The sequence below is a fragment of the Rhinopithecus bieti genome, unplaced genomic scaffold (genome assembly GCF_001698545.2).
Source record: "Rhinopithecus bieti isolate Rb0 unplaced genomic scaffold, ASM169854v2 scaffold_10614, whole genome shotgun sequence".
NCBI classification, from domain to species: Eukaryota; Metazoa; Chordata; class Mammalia; order Primates; family Cercopithecidae; genus Rhinopithecus; species Rhinopithecus bieti.
In genome coordinates this window covers 1311803-1328866 of record NW_016806893.1, presented here as the reverse complement: position 1 = coordinate 1328866, position 17064 = coordinate 1311803, and the positions used below count along the sequence as shown (strand labels likewise).

At 40.6% G+C, this 17064-nt stretch overlaps 1 pseudogene; it reads right to left on the bottom strand.

Moving 5' to 3' along the window:
• Positions 1 to 2403: 2403 nt before the first annotated feature.
• LOC108533705 (chromatin assembly factor 1 subunit B pseudogene) lies at positions 2404 to 4066 on the bottom strand (annotated as a pseudogene).
• Between the last annotated feature and the right edge of the window lie 12998 nt (positions 4067 to 17064).

The window sequence follows — 17064 nt, the reverse complement described above, 5'->3', positions numbered from 1 at the left end:
TCAGATTCTTTCATCCCACGAGGTGATCACTTCTGTGCTACTCTCCCACTTCCCCTGGGGATGGGGCCTCCTGAGAGCCAGACTGCAGTGATTGCTATTTCCCTTCTGGGTCTAGCCACCCAGCTGGGCTACCAGGTCCTGGGCTGGTGCAGGGGAATGTCTGCAAATAATCCAATGATGTGATCTGTCTTCAGATCTCCCAGCCATGGATACCAGCACCTGCTCCAGTGGAGGTGGCAGGAAAGTAAAGTAGACTCTGTAGGAGTCCTTGATTGTAGTTTTGTTTATTGCACTGGTTTTCTTGAATGCTGGTTATGCTAGCAATGAAGTTGTCATGTGGACAGACTCAAGACCTCTGGTTAGCCAGGGTGTTGCAGGCAGTGGAATTAGCTGTTGTTTTCTCCTTCTTTGGAGCAGGGTTGTTCTGTTATGAATTGCTGTAATGGCTTGATTTGGTTGGCCTCCAGCCAGGAGGTAGCACTTTCAAGAGAGCACTAGCTGGAGTAGTTGAAGGCTGATATAAGCTTGCCCTACCTTGGCCAGTAGAAGCACTCAGGTTTTGCAGGCAATGGACGGGGCCATAGAGCTCCCAAGACTTTATGTCTTTTGTCTTCAGCTACTAGGGTGGGTAGAGAAAAACCATCAGACTGGGGCAGGGTTAGGTGGGTCTGAATTCAGAATCTCCTTGGGCAGGGCTTGCCACAGTCACTGTTTGTGGCCAAGGATGGGAGGTGTTTCTCTAGCCAATAGAGTTATGTTCATAGTGGGATTGTGGTTGCCTCTGCTGCATCTTACAGGTCACCAGGGAAGTGGGGGGAAACCAGCAGTGACAGGCTTCACCTAGCTCCCACACAGCCAGCAAAGGCCAGTCTCACTCCCGCCATACCCCACCAACATCCCAAAGTTTGTATCCAGGCAGTGGGTCATCAAGGGTGAGATCTTGCCCCAGGCTACAAGCCTCCCCGCTGAGAAAGCAAACAGTCTCAGGCCTTGCCCCTTCCTGCATGCCTGCCTGCACCATGCACTGTGGCTTCCGCACTTGTATCTGCACTTTCCATTTGCAGTACCCCTGCCCTTGATCTGCTTAGGTAAATTCAAGCTCAGTCAAAATTATTACAAAGTTCAGCTAGAATCTTCCTTCACCCTGTGGCCCCTCCCCAATTCCACTGGCTGCTGTTGCTATCCCCAAGGACTGCTGTGAGATAAAGCCAGGAATGGTTTCCCTGGGCTCGAGCTGGGGACCAGCAGTGCCTACAGGACTTATCCTGCTGCTGCTTCTACTTTTATATTTTGCCCAACTCAAAATCCATTTCAATTATAGGTAAGGTTAAATCCTGGTGTGATCTGGATTTGCAGGTTCCCCAGTGGGGACGTGTGTTCAGAGGCAGACTTTTCCCTTCTCACACTTGGGGAACTCACAATTTTTTGGCTGTCTCACAGAGTTTATAGCAGCAAACCGCTTCTTTCCGTATACGTATATGTTAATACTGAGTATCAACCTGATTGGATTCAAGGATCCAAAGTATTGATCCTGGGTGTGTCTGCGAGGGTGTTGCCAAAGGAGATTAACATTTGAGTCAGTGGGCTGGGAAAGGCAGACCCACCCTTAATCTGGATGAACACCATCAAATCAGCTGCCAACATGGCTAGAATATAAAGCAGACAGAAAAACGTGAAAAGGCTAGACTGGCCTAGCCTCCCAGTCTACACCTTTCTCCCGTACTGGATGCTTCCTGCTCTCGAACATCAGACTCCATGTTGTTCGGTTTTGGGACTCAGACTGTCTTCCTTGCTCCTCAGCTTGCAGATGGCCTATTGTGAGACCTTCTGATCATGTGAGTTAATACTTAATAAACTCCCTTTGATATCTGTCTATCCTATTAGTTCTGTCCCTCTAGAGAACCCTACAATGTATGTGTGTTTATTTATTTTATTTTTTAACCTTCCAAAGTTTAATCAATCAACTCCTTAGAAACAAAATCTAACAATTACTTCAAATACTCTAAAATTCAACAGAGCAAAATCTCAAATTACTTTCTCATCTTCCTAATTCTAACTTTAAAAGGGGTCCCTCCATGAAGTGTCTATACTTTCACAAGGATGTCAGGGAGGACGTGTTGATTTTCACACTGGATAATGTTAAACTGCTCCAGTTTCAGAGACTCATGAAAAAGAGGATTCAGTATGTGAAAACATTCACATCCCCAAGTTAAAAATGGATACTGAATAAGACAGCATCCATATTTCTGGAGAAAAATCAGTATACATCACTTCTGTTACAGAAATCCATTTACAGCATCTGTCCCACTCTGTGGAAGAGACTGGTCTCAGGCATCTCCAGCTTCACTACCTCATTGCACACATGAGAGGCTTAGAAGGCTTTAAGCAGAAGCCAAGGTCCCATCAAGGGTCCAGACTTTCACTGCCCCCTTTGTTTTCATTGCGTCTGGGCTGCTTTAGCTCTGAGGGACTGCCCTGAGCGTCTCTTACTAAATTCTTCTGCAGAAGGGGTGGAAATTACATTGATTGGTACAGACTTTGGTGGAGTGTCTGTCTTTAAGGGTATTAAGTTTATTCTCCAGGGTGTTGTCTTGCTCCAGGCTTGCAATGTGTTCAGCGTGACCCTCCGGGATGGGTGGGCTTTTTGTGTTTTAACTACTGGGCGGCAGGATCTTCTCCTCTGAAGGCCTCAGCAAGGAGCTTTTGACAGCAGAATGATAGAGAGAGGGTCCCTGATGGCTGTTGGGGCTGGGGCCTATCTGGCCTGAGGTGGGGTCGAGCAGGGGTTGCTGGGGTCTTGGGTTCTGCTGGCAGTTGTTCCCTCTACTGGTCTGGATCCTGGCAAAGACCCTCGGTGTGTCAGACTCTTGGTTTTCTTTGCATGTCAGGCGTTCTCATGCTCAAAACTGACTTCTCTTTTAAAATAATTCCAAGTTCGCCTTTCTCAAATGTTACAAATGAGCAGTAACTGTCTGTGGAAGAAATGGCCAGGAAGGCACCATCGCTAGACCATGAAATGTCACTGGAGGTGTGGTAATGTATATTAGACACGTAACCAAAAGGGAAGGACTCCTGGGTGTCCAGAAGCACAGAGTCCTCCTAAGCCACAGCAAATACCAGGCAGTAGGGCAGACTCATCAGCTCCACACCTGTTTCCACCACCGGCCTCAGTTCAAAGTAGACCAGACAGCTGCCAACAGCGAGTAGCTTTTCCAGGACCCAGAAAAGATGAGCGATGGGCCTTTTGAGATTCTTCCTAGAGAAAACGTTAAGTGGTGTTCATTACATTTTCACCAGATTCCACACATCCAACTGGTGTGAGAAGCAAAGACCCATCGGGAGTGAAACTCAGTCTACGGAAGAACAACTTCATGCTATCATCGTGAAACGTCCAGTAGCTTCTTGCCTCTCCTTCAGACCCTATTCCAGATAGTATCTTCGAAACATTAAAAGCCACACACATCTTCTGTATACTGTATACCTGCAGCACCCTGTCACAGCTCAGAGTAGCAACATATTGACTTAAACGGTCCCAGTTTACTCTTTGGACATAACTTTTATGTTATGTTAATCGATATTTTTTGTGCTTTATTGACATCCCATATGATGGCTGTGTTACCCACAGAGGCAGAAGCCATTAAATTCCAATCAGTTGCCCAGCAAATATCATACACATCTTCTAAGTGGCCCGGCAGAGTCTTCACAACCGTCTAGTTCTTCTTGTTCAGCTGGCCTGGTCCTCATCCTGAAAAGCGATCTGCTCCAGCTCCTTGTTATCATTCACCTTCTACAACTGGATGACAGCATCATCTCCTCCCGATGCTAAAATTTCCCTAGTTGGAGAAAAGTGCAGGACATTGATGGCTTTGGTATGATGAGCAAGATTGGACAAAAATTCCACGATGGCATTTCCATCTGGTCCCTTTTCTACCTTCCAGATCCTGACAGCAGAGTACACGCCTGCAGACACCAGTCTGTGCGTCCTCCCAGCAGTCCCATGCTGGAAGTCGAGGTTGTACACAGGCTCTTTGTCATGCCAGGCTATTTCACAAGTGATTGCTTTCATCCTCCTGAGTCTTGAAGGGGCAAAACGTTTTTCTGACACCATTCTGCAGGGACCTGGACAGTCAGTGGTGCCGTCACCTCCTGTGCAGGGCTGTGCTGCTTCCTGTGCGTGCCGCAGGCCCTGACCCCACATGGACGGGACCTATGTTTTTATTTTTATTTCTGTTTTTTGAGACAGAGTGTTCTGTCCCCCAGGTTGGAGTGCAGTGGCACAATCTCAGCTCACTGCAACCTCGAGCTACTGAGCTCAAGCAATTCTCCCACCACAGCCTCCAAAGCACCTGGAACTACAGACAGGTACCACAATGCCCAGCTAATTTTTGTAGAGGCAGGGCCTTGCTATGTTGCCCAGGCGGTTCTCGAACTCCTGGACTCAAGCAATCCTCCAACCTCAGTCTCCCAAAGTGCTGGGATTACAGGTGTGAGCTATTGCACCCAGCCATGTATGTGTTTTAAATAGGCAATAAATGGGGTGCTATCAATTTCATTCTGTAACTTTATTTTTAAAAATCATCATTCCATTTTTAAGATCTTCCCTGATATGCATGTTCATCCAGTAAGTCATTGCTTCTAACTGCTTCATGGTACTCCACAATGTGTAGCCATCATATTTGATTTCTCTATTCCTTTAGTAGTGAGCACTTAGGTTGCCTCCAACTCTTGCTACAGTGACATATTCTCATATATACCTCTTTACAGCATATGGGTATGTCTCATTTTATTGAATGTCACTTTATTGTACTTTACAGATATTGTGTTTTTCTCAACACAATATTGTGGCGACCCCGTGTCAAGTAAGTCTATCAGTGCCATTTTTTCAACAGCATGTACTCACTTTGCATCTCTGTGTCACAGTTTCATAATTCTTGCAATATATTAGATGTTTTCATTATTATTATACCTGTTGTAGTGATCTGTGATCAGTAATCTTTGATGTTGCCATTGTAATTGTTTTGGTGCCACGAACTGTGCCCATAGAAGGCAGCAAACTTAATCTATAAATACGCTTACTTCACCAACTGGATGTCCCCTCAACTCTCACGGCTCCCCTCAGGCCTCCCTATTACCTGAGACACAATAATATTGAAATTAAGTCAGTTTATAACCCTACAATGGTATCTCACTCTTCAAGTGAAAGGAAGAGTTACACACCTCTCACTTTAAATCAAAAGCTAGAAATGAATAAGCTTAATGAGGAAGGTATGTTGAAAGCTGAAATAAGCCAAAACTAGGCCTCTTGCACCAAACAGATAGTTCAGCAGTTAGCCAAACAGTTAGTTGTGAATTCAAAGGAAAAAATTCTTCAAGGAAATGAAAAGTGCTACTTCAGTGAACACATGAAGAATAAGAAAGAGCAACAGTTTTATTGCTGATATGGAGAAAGTTTGAGTGGTCTGCATAGAAAATCAAACCAGCCACCACTCCCCTAGAGTGGAGAAGTTAAATGTCTGTCTTCAAAGATTCAAACAACAGGCTGACTCACTTTTTAGGGGCAAATGAAGCTAGTGACTTTAAGTTGAACCCAATGCCCATATACCATTCAAAAGCTCCTAGGGCTCTTAAGCATTATGCTAAATCTACTCTGCTTCTGTTCCACAAATGGAAGAACAAAGCCTGGCTGACAGCACATCTGTTAGCACTATGGTTTACTGAATATTTTAAGCCCACTGTTGAGACCTACTCTTCAGAAAAAAATATTACTTTCCATAGATTACTACTCATTGACAGTGTACCTGGTCATCTGAGAGCTCTGATGGAGATGTACAAGCAGATTAATGTTTTTTTCATCACAGCATTCATTCTCCAGCCCATGCATCCAGGAGTAATTTCAACTTCCAAGTCTTATTCTTTAAGGAATACATTTCCTAAAGCTATAGCTGCCATAGATAGTGATTCATCTGCTACATCTGGGAAAAGTAAATTGAAACCATTCTGGAAGGAATTCACCATTCTAGATGTTATTGAGAACATTCATGATTCATGAGAAAGTCAAAATATCAACATTAACAAGAATTTGGAAGAAGTTGATTCCAACCCTCATGGATAACTTTGAGGAATTCAAGATGTCAGTGGAGGAAGTAACTGCAAATATGGAAACAGCAAGAGAGCTCAAATTAGAAGTGGAGGTCAGGCACGGTGGCTCACTCCTGTAATCCCAGGACTTTGGGAGGCCAAGGCAGATGGATCACCTGAGATCAGGAGTTTGAGACCAACCTGACCAACATAGTGAAACCCCATCTCTACTAAAATGCAAAATTAGCTGGGTGTGATGGCGGGCACCTGTAATCTCAGCTACCCAGGAGGCTGAGGCAGGAGAATCACTCGAACCTGGGAGGCAGAGTTTGCAGTGAGCTGAGATCACACCATTGCACTCCAGCTTGGGCAACAAGAGTGAAGCTTCGTCTCAANCCCAGGACTTTGGGAGGCCAAGGCAGATGGATCACCTGAGATCAGGAGTTTGAGACCAACCTGACCAACATAGTGAAACCCCATCTCTACTAAAAATGCAAAAATTAGCTGGGTGTGATGGCGGGCACCTGTAATCTCAGCTACCCAGGAGGCTGAGGCAGGAGAATCACTCGAACCTGGGAGGCAGAGTTTGCAGTGAGCTGAGATCACACCATTGCACTCCAGCTTGGGCAACAAGAGTGAAGCTTCGTCTCAAAAAAAAAAAAAAAAAGAAGAAGAAGAAGTGGAACTGGAAAATGTAACTGAATTACTACAATCTCATGATAAAACTTTAATGAACAAAGAGTAGTTTCTTGAGGTGGAATCTATTCCTGATTAAGATGCTGTGAACATTGTTGAAATGACAACAAAGGATCTAGAATATCTCATAAACTTAGTTCATAAAGCAGTAACAAGATATGAGAAGACTGACTTCAATTTTAAAAGTATTGTAGGTAAAATGCTAATAAACAGTATTTCATGTTACAGAGAAATCATTCAGGAAATTGAGAGTCAATCCATGCAGCAAACTTCATTGTTGTCTTATTTTAAGGAATGACTGCAGCCACCCTACAATTCTGCGGTCACCACCCTGAACGGTCTGTAGCCATCAACATCGAGGCAAGACCTACCATGAAAAAGATTATAACTTGCTAAAGTCGAGATTATTATTAGCATTTTTAGCAATAAAATATTTTTGTACAAAGTCTGTACCTTGTTTTCTAGACATAAGGACATTACACACTTCATAGACTACAGTAGAGTATAAACAAAACTTTTATATGCACTGGGAAATAAAAAAAGTTGAGTGACTTCTTTTATTGCAATATTCACTTTATTGTGGGAGCCTGGAAGCAAACCACAATATCTCCAAGGTATGCCTGTAAATCCAGAAATGGAATGATTGGGTCATGTGGTAAATGCACACTTTTTTCATATTAATGTTTTTATTGAAGCGTAACATAACAAATACAAAAGAGTGTATATAGAGTAAGCATACAACAGCATAGAGTGTGATGAGGTTTCACAAAGTGAACACACTTAGGTGACAACTACCCAGGATGACAAGCTCCCATTCACACCCCGTGCAGTTTTAGCCACCTCTTCTCCCCAGACAACCTCTACTCTACTCCTAATACATAGTTTTAATTTCTCTCAGAAAGTTGAAATGTTTTTAAAGCAAAGTAGAGTATTATATTTTTTAAACTTGGAGGAAAAAAAAGAAATTTTACAGCAAGACCATGAATATTTTTTTCCTGTTTTCTTTTAGAAGTTTTATTGTTTGACCTTTTGCATTTTGGTCATGATCCATCTCAATTCAATTTTCAATATGGTAATGAGGTCAGGTCACCATCCATCCTTGGCCTGACTGTTAGCCTAGTGTATTCACCTGGGCCCCTTCTTTGGCAGGTCTTGAATTCCTATTTTCATCTTGTAAAACTGCTGAAAACTCTGACAATTATCAGAGGCTTTCTACTTCTGTTTTTTTAGCTTCATACACTCCCAATTCAGCAAACGACCTGAAGGGAATTCCAGCTGTGTGTTTCAGGCTCTTCGTGTCTGTTTTGGAAATTCTCTAGTTTTGCCATCTCCAGATTCTCAGCTTCTCCCATGACCCAGAATAGGTGAATGACCTTCGGTTAGAGGCTGCTAACTGCAGCTCACCTCTCTCCAATTCTACACTCTCCAGTCTCAGCCCCTATAGTTCTCTTTGTCTCAACAGCACATCACTACCTTCAAACAGGTTATTTCTGCCTTGAACTTGGCCTTTCTTCTTTTGCTGGACAAGAGTGCCATTCTGCACAGTTACTCCATATGACCTTGCACAATACACTTTTCATGGTTTTTGATTTAACCCCCAAATGACTGGGAGAGGTGGGTGCAGTGTTCTTCTCTTTACAGAAGAGGGTTTTGAACACAGGCTTGTTTACATCCAAATCATACACTATTTTCACAAGACTCTTTACCATTGCTATCAGGATGGCTCAGCCGGAACCTGGCCTCTCCCTAAGTCATCAGCTCCTCTTATGAGCTATAGCTTCACAATGTTGCTTGGTTTTAGCATCCCATCTCATGACCCTCAGTCACAAGGAAAGCCATTGCAGGTGACACCTCTCCTGTGCTGGGGTCTGCCTCTGAGAGCAGCTTCTAATTTTCCACTTTTTTTCTTTCTTCATCTTGCTTCACTGAAGACAATTTGTTCACAGTTTTCTTAACATATTGGTATTACTTTTCTCACTTTATACCGACTTTGTATGCAGCTGCCCCCAGGAAGGGAGATGATTACCATCGTTGTCTAGGAGATTCACAGTTATATAGTTTACCAGTTTATTATAAAGAATATTACAAAGGATATAGGTTAAGAGATACATAGGGTGAGGATAGTCTCTCTATCCTAATGGCCACTTAATATTATCTGACCTTGTGATTTTTGCAAATCTGATGGGTGCAAAGTATTTCCTATTTTGCATTTTTATAACTGCTGTTTCTGTTAAACAGCTTATCAAATACTAACTAGTCACTCAGTTTTCCTCTCCAATCTTTCCTATTGGGTTTCCTGTATTTTATTTTTAAATTTTATTGAAAAAAAATTTTTTTTGGAGACAGAGACTTGCTTTCTTGCCCAAGATGGGATATGGTGGTACAAACATGGCTTATTACAACCTCAACCTCCTAGGCTCAAGCAATCCTCCCACCTCAGCCTCCTGAGTAGTTGGAACCACAAGTATGTGTGCACCACCACATTCAGCTAATTTTTTATTTTTTTACAGAGACAGGTTCTCGCCCTGTCACCTAGGCTGGTCTCAAACTCCTGTGCTCAAGCAATCCTCCTGCCTTGGCCTCCTGAAGTGTTAGGATTACAGGCATGAGCCACCATGCCCAGACATCTTATTGATTTGTAGGGTTATGTGAATTTTCTAGTCATTAATACCTTATTGGGTTTAGATAAGGTGACTATATGCCAAATTTATGCCTATTGTCCTACCCTGAGTATTAAAAGGACCCTCTTTTACTCTCAAGCATGTTTTAAGTTTAGATGTTATAAATATCTTTTTCTGGTCTTTGATTCTTCTTTTAATGTTTTCACTGGTGTTTTAATGCTATCAAATCCACTAAGTTTTTGCTTTATGGTGTGCACTTCTTAAGAAGTCTGTTTTCAGTTCAGACTTGTGCTATTAGACATTTAGGTTTTTCTGGCCATTTGCATTTTCAGACAATGCTGTATTGAATATCCTTTTATATATCTTTGTTCATATATGTGAGATTTTCTCTAAGTTGTGTATCTGTGTGGCTGAGACTACTATGTACTAAATAGTTCCTGTCTCCTTTTCCTCTGTCCACACAATGGCTGGAATACATTCCACAGCCTCTCTTACAATTGTTAACTGGGTGCCATGTGACTGGCTTCTGGTCAATAGAATGTGGGCAGAAGTGATATATGATGTGTCTAGCCCTGGCTCATGAAAACTTCCCGTAGGGATCCCCCAGTGTTCTTTCTCCTGCCTTCTGGGTGGATGCAGAAGATACAATGGAGGACTCAGAAACCCAGAAAGATGGTGGTGCCACCAGATGGAAACACCTTGGGACCTGGGATTGCTAGATGGATCCCAGAATACTAAATTGGGAGTTATGTAAGTGCAGAATAAAATTCTGTTAAGCTGTTAATATTTTGATGTTGTTTGTTACAATAATATATTAGTTGATAATATGGCTTGGCTCTGTGTCCCCACTCAAATCTCATCTCAAATTGTAATCCCCAGGTGTTGAGGTAGAGACCTGGTGGGAGGTGATTGGATCATGGAGGCAGTTTCCCCCATGCTGTTCTCATGATAGTGAGTAAGTTCTCATGAGATCCGATAGTCTGAAAATGTATCACTTCCTCCATAGCTCTCTTTCTCTCCTGCTGCCATGTAAGATGTGCCTTGCTTTCCCTTCACCTTCTGCCATAATTGTAAGTTTCCTGAGGCCTCCCCAGTCATACAGAACTGTGAGTCCATTAAACATTTTTAAAATAAATTACCCCAATCTCAGGTCATTCTTTACAGCAGTGTGAAAATTGACTAATACAGTTGAAAAAAGCATGCAGAACTTGAAAGCTATAAAATATTGTTGAGGAAAAACTAAATACAAGAGAGAAACATTGCGTTTTTGAAGTGGAAAACGATTTTAAGATTTCATTTATTCTCAAATTAATCTATAGCTTCAATGTAATCTTAGTCAAAATCCTATCAAACTTCGTTCTAAAAATTGACAAGTTGATTCTAAAATTTATATAGAAATACAAAGTGCTTAGAATTGCCAAAACAACTTTGCAAAAGAAGAACAATATTGGAAGACTTATACTAGATGATTTTAAGGCTTATTATAAAGATACAATATTCAAAATACTATGATATTGGTATAAAAGAGACATATTTATCAATGGGACAGAATAGAGATTCTAGAAATAAATCTACACATGTATAATCAATTAATTTTTAACAAAGATAGCAAGGCAATTCAGTATAAATGAAAAATCTTTTCAACAAATTGTGCTGAACAATAAGTCAAATGAAAAACATAAACTCTATCATTAACTCACACTACATACACAAATGAACTCAAAATGAATTATAATTGTAAAACTCAAAATTATAAAACAACATAGGAGAAAATATAGTACAGTTTTGGATTGGCAAAGATTTCTTAAATTCTATAGCAAAACAAGAACTATAAAATCTTAATATATAAATGGAATTTAACGCACCATTTTTTTAAAGGTTTGCCCTTCCATCAATATTCTTACAAAAATAAAAAGGCAAGACACAGATTGAGTGAAAACATGGCGATATCTGACAAACAGCCTATATCTAGAATATGTCATAAATTCTTCCAATTTAATGATAACGTACTTTTTAAAACAGGCAAAAGATTTGAATGAATAGTTCATCAAAGAAGATATATAGATAGGAATAAGCACATACAAAGATGCTCAACTTGTTGAATCACTAGGGGAAATGCCAGGTAAAACCACAGTAATATTACTGTGGACATTCATTAGAGTGAATAAAATTCAGGACTTCATATCAAAATTTTGGTGAGGATATAGAGCAACTGGAACTTTCATACACTGCTGGTGGAAATGTAAAATGGTATTTAAAAAAGCAGTTTCACAGTTTCTTTAAAATTTAAACATGCATATACACCACAGCACTATGTCCTAGTCCATTTTCCACTGCTATAATAGAATACCACAGACTGGGTAATTTATGAAGAAAAAGGGTTTATTTGGCTCATGGTTCTGGTGGCTGGGAAGTCCAAGAACATGATGTCAGCATCTGGCAAGGGACTTTGCACTACATCATAACAGGGAGAAGTAATTTCATGATGAGAGAGTGTGAGAGTGTATGAGACACAGAGAGAAATGAGTGCCAAACTTTATCCCTTTATCAGGAACCCACTCCTGAGATAATAATCCATTCATGAAGGCAAAGCCTCACAACCTCACTACCTGTTAACGGCCCCACTTCTCAATATTCTTAGATTGACAATTAAATTTTAACAGTCCATTGTAATACAAAGAAACACCCTAAGGGATGTCCTGTATTACAGACATACTCCTCTTTACCTCCATTGTGGAGTAGTAGTCAAATTTGCCCTTGGTAGTCAGAATCAACTACCCAAACCAGCAAGTAACTCCCTTCTATAACTATGGATTCAGAGGAATGAAGAACCCAAAGTGGCCAGATTTCCAATTCAATGATATTATTGTTGTGTCTCCTCTTTGCTCCCTTTGAAAGTAGGATATCTAGTCCAGCAAGTCATAAGATCATGGGAACAAGAAGCAAAAATTTACTAGTGCATCATGAGGGGTAATAGTCAACTAGGGGTAATAGTGAGTGGTTCCACTCCCATGTCCATCTCTTGATTCCTAGAACAATGAGACCCGGCTATGGGGAAAACAGCACCACGTATTTGATGCCAATTCAAAGCATATAGAGTCTTCTAGAGAACATTGTCCCAGCTCTTTAAGGTATTGCCACCTAGCTAGTATTATATCTGAGTCTTCCAAAGGCCATCCCACTGTTTTATCAAGCTACTAGCTGCTTCCAGATGGTAAGGAACATGGTAAGCCCAGTGAATTCCATGATCATGAACCCATTGCTGCACTTCTTTTGCCATGAAATGAGTTCCTTGATCCAAAGCAGTGTGTGTGGAACACTATGCTAATGAATAAGGCATTCTGTAAGTCCATGTATGGTAGTTTTGACAGAAGCCTGTGTACAAGGAAGGCAAATCCATATTCAGGGTAAATGTTTATTCCAGTAAAGAAAAAATGCTGCCCTTTTCATGATGGATGTGGTCCAATGTAATCAATCTGCCTCTAGGTAGTTGGCTAATCACTCCAGGAAATAGTGCCATATTGGGAAAACAGTGGTGGTCTCTGCTGCAGGCAGATTGTGCACTCATCAGTGGCCATAACCAGATTAGCTTTGTAAGTGAAGTCCATGTTGCTGAGTCCAGATACAACCTCCATTCCTGTGACCATGGCTACTTTGTTCGTGAGCTCCCTGGGCAATGAAAGGGTAGCTGGGGAAAGAAGCTGACTGGTACTCACAGTGAGAGGTGAAGCCAGCTGGACTTCCTGGGTGGAGTGGGAACTTTGAGAACCTTTCTGTCTAGCTAAAGATTTGTAAATGCACCAATCAGCACTCTGTGTTTAGCTAAAGGTTTGTAAATGCACCAATTAGCACTCTGTAAAAACGGACCAATCAGTGCTCTGTAAAATGGACCAATCAGCAGGATGTGGGCGGGGCCAAATAAGGGAACAAAAGCTGGCCACCGGAGCCAGTAGCTGCAACCAGCTTGGGTCGCCTTCCACGCTGTGGAAGCTTTGTTCGTTTGTTCTTTGCAATAAGTCTTGCTGCTGCTTTACTGCTTACTCTTTGGGTCCGCACTACCTTTATGAGCTGTAACACTCACTGTGAAGGTCTGCAGCTTCACTCCTGAAGCCAATGAGACTACGAACCCACTGGAAGGAACAAATGACTCCAGATGCCACCTTTAAGAGCTGTAACACTCACTGCGAAGGTCTGTGGCTTCACTCCTGAAGTCAGTGAGACCACGAACCCACTGGAAGGAAGAAACACTGGACACATCTGAACATCTGAAGGAACAAACTCTGGACACACTATCTTTAACAACTGTAACGCTCACCCCGAGGGTCTGTGGCTTCATTCTTGAAGTCAGCGATCTGATTGATTATTAAAATCCTCCTCTGCTGAAGCCACCCTTTGGTGAACATCCACATGCGACACAAATATCTCCACATCTTTTTGCCCATTTGAAGAAGTCTGTCTGCTTGTGTCTTACCCAGATTTCCTTGTCACCAATTTTCCAATCATGTTCCTTCCAGGGCCCTGAACATCCAGCTAAACCATTGGCCACAGTCCGTGAAATGGTATATAATCACATGACTGGCCATTTCTCTCTTCAAACAAAGTGAACAATCAGATGCATTTCCAGGATGAATTCCTTCACCACTGCCTTTTAGTGTATGTGTGCTGCAGCTGTCCACTTTCAGGTGGTGCCTGCATACAATGCAGAACCATCAGTAAACTAGGCCTCAGTCTTTTCTTCCTCTCTCAGCTGATTGTCAGAAAGTTCCTCTTAGGCCACAGTTACAGGCTGGGAGAATGAAGGCAGTGTAGCAGGAGTAAAAACCATAGACCTTTTGGTCATTTCTTCATGTAACTTACTTGTGCCTTTAGGGCCTTCTCAGGAGTGGTCTCACGTATACCACTTCAACGTGAGGATGGAGTGCTACTGTGTATATTCAACTTTATGGCATTGTAGATCAGGTAACACCCAGTTCACAGTGGGCAGTTCAGGTTGCATGGTAACTGGATGGCCCATGGTTAAGCCTTCAGTCTCTACTAAGGCCCAGTACCAGGACAAGAGCTGATTCTCAAAGGAGAGTTAGTTATCCACAGAAGATGTCAGGACTTTGCTCCAAATTCCTAATGGTCTGTGCTATGAGTCAACTATAGGGGCCTGCCAACTTCTCCAAAAAGTGTCCTTACTGCTGCTTCAAGCACCATGGATCTGCTGGATCATGTGGCCCAAGTGTCAGAGTACATGCAGCTTGGATTTATTGCAGAGACTTCACTTGTTCTGGGTCTCATTTGAAACTAGTCCTGAACTCAGACTTCCTACCTCTAGAACTTTCAAAAAAATAATTTCTGTTGTTAAAGCCACAATCTATGGTATTTTGTTACAACAGGCTAGCCAACTAAGACGATAACCAACTGAAATTTATCCGAGGAATGTACCATTCGTTTAACATAAAATAATTAATTAATGGTCTGTATTAATTAATGCATTAAACTACATCAACAGATTAAAGAACAAAAACCACAGTTATTGCAATAGATGAGGAAGAAAGAACTTGACAAAATTCAATATACCTTTGTAATAAAAACATCCAACAACTGGGAATAGAAGAGAACATCCTCAACCTGATAAATCTGTAGAATACCCACAGCCAACTTTATGATTTAATGGTGAAAGATAATATGTTTTCCCTCTAATATCAGGAACAAAAGAAGAGTGTTCACTCTGTCACTTGTATTCAATATTGTACTGAAGGTTCTTGCCAGGGCAATTAAGCAAGAAAATAAAATTAAAAGCATACAAATTGGAAAGTAGTAAAACTATTTTTATTTGTAGATGATATGTTCATGTGTATAGGAGCATGTTTATAGGAAGTCTTATGAATACACTAAAGAACTGTTAGAACAAACAAATGAGTTTAGCAAAGTTACAGGATACAAGATTAATATATGAAAATCTGTATTTCTATACAGTAGCAATGAGTAAACTAAAAATGTAATTAAGGAAACAATTATATTTACAATAATAAAAAAAGATGAAATTCTTAGTAAATTTAACAAGGAAATGCAAAACTTATACTCTGAAAACTGTAAAATCTCATTGAAGAAAATTTTAAAATACATAAATAAATGGAAAGACATCCCATGTTCATGGATTTGAAGAATTAATATTGTTAAGATTCAGTGGTCCCCCAAATAATCTATAGATTTAAGGCCGTCCTTATCAAAATTCCAGCTACTTTTCTGACATGGATCAGTTGACAAGCTGATCCCAAAATTCATATGAAAATGTAGGAACCATGAATAACCAAAACAATCTTACAAAGAAAAAGTTGAAGGACTTCTTCATTTTAAGTGTATCACAAAGCTACAGTAATCAAGACAGTATGCTTCTAGCTTAAGGACAGATATATAGATAAATGGAATAGAGTGAAGGGTCTAAAAATACATTGGCCTTCAGCAGGCTGCCAAGACAATTCAAAGGGGAAAAATATTCTTTTCTACAAATCATGCTGAAGAGAATGGATATTCATATGTAAAAGAATGAAATTGGATACCTATTTCATACCATACACAATAATTAACTAAAACTCAATCAAAGACCTAAATGTAAGCACTAGAACTGTAAAACTCTTAAAGAAAACATAGGTGTATATCTTTGTGACCTTTGTATATCTTTGTGACCTTTGACTGACAATGGTTTCTTACCTATAACATGAAAGGCACAAGCAACCAAAAGACATATATAGATAAATTGGACTTCAAAACTAAAGTTTTGTGTTTCAAGGGACACTGCCAAGAAAATTTAAAAAAACAGCCCACAGAGATGGAGAAAATATTTGTAAATCATGTATCTTATAAGTATTTCTTATCCAGAAAGAACTAAATTAAAAAGTCCTAAATTCATCAATAAAAAGACAACCCAATTTTAAAATGAGCAAAGCATTTGAACAGATATTTTCTTCAGAGAAGATATATGAATGCCCAGTAAGTACATGAAAAGATATTCAGCATCATTAGTCATTAGGAAAATGCAAATCAAAACCACAACGAGACACCAATTCACACCCACGAAAATAGCTATAATCAAAGAAATGGAAAATAAGTGTTGAGGAGGTTGCGGAGAAATTGGAGCCCTTCATACATTGCTGACAGAAATCTAAAATGGTGCAACCATTTTGAAAAAGAGCTTGGCATTTCTTTAAAAAGTTGAACGTAAAGTTACCATATGACCCCTTCTAGGTATATATTCGAGAACTGAAGACCTGTTCACACAAAACTTGTGCACCAATATTCATAGCAGCACTATTCATACTAGCCAAAAGTGGAAACATCCCAAATCAATTCAGTGTCTAAAAACTGACGAATGTATAAACAAAATTTGATAATTTCATGCAATGGGATATTATTTAGCCATTAAAAATGAATTATTGATACTTGCCACAATATGGATGAACCTTGAAAAAATTACACTAAGTAAAAGAAGCCAGACACGTAAGGCCACATATTGTATGATTGTATTTATTTGAAATGTCCATAAGAGGCATATCCATAGTGACAGAAAGATTGGTGGTTTCCAGGGGCTTAGGGGAGGGGAAAATCAGGAGTGACTGCTAATGGAGACGAGTTTTCTGTGAGGTGGTAAAAATGTTGTGTAATTAGATAATGATGATAATTG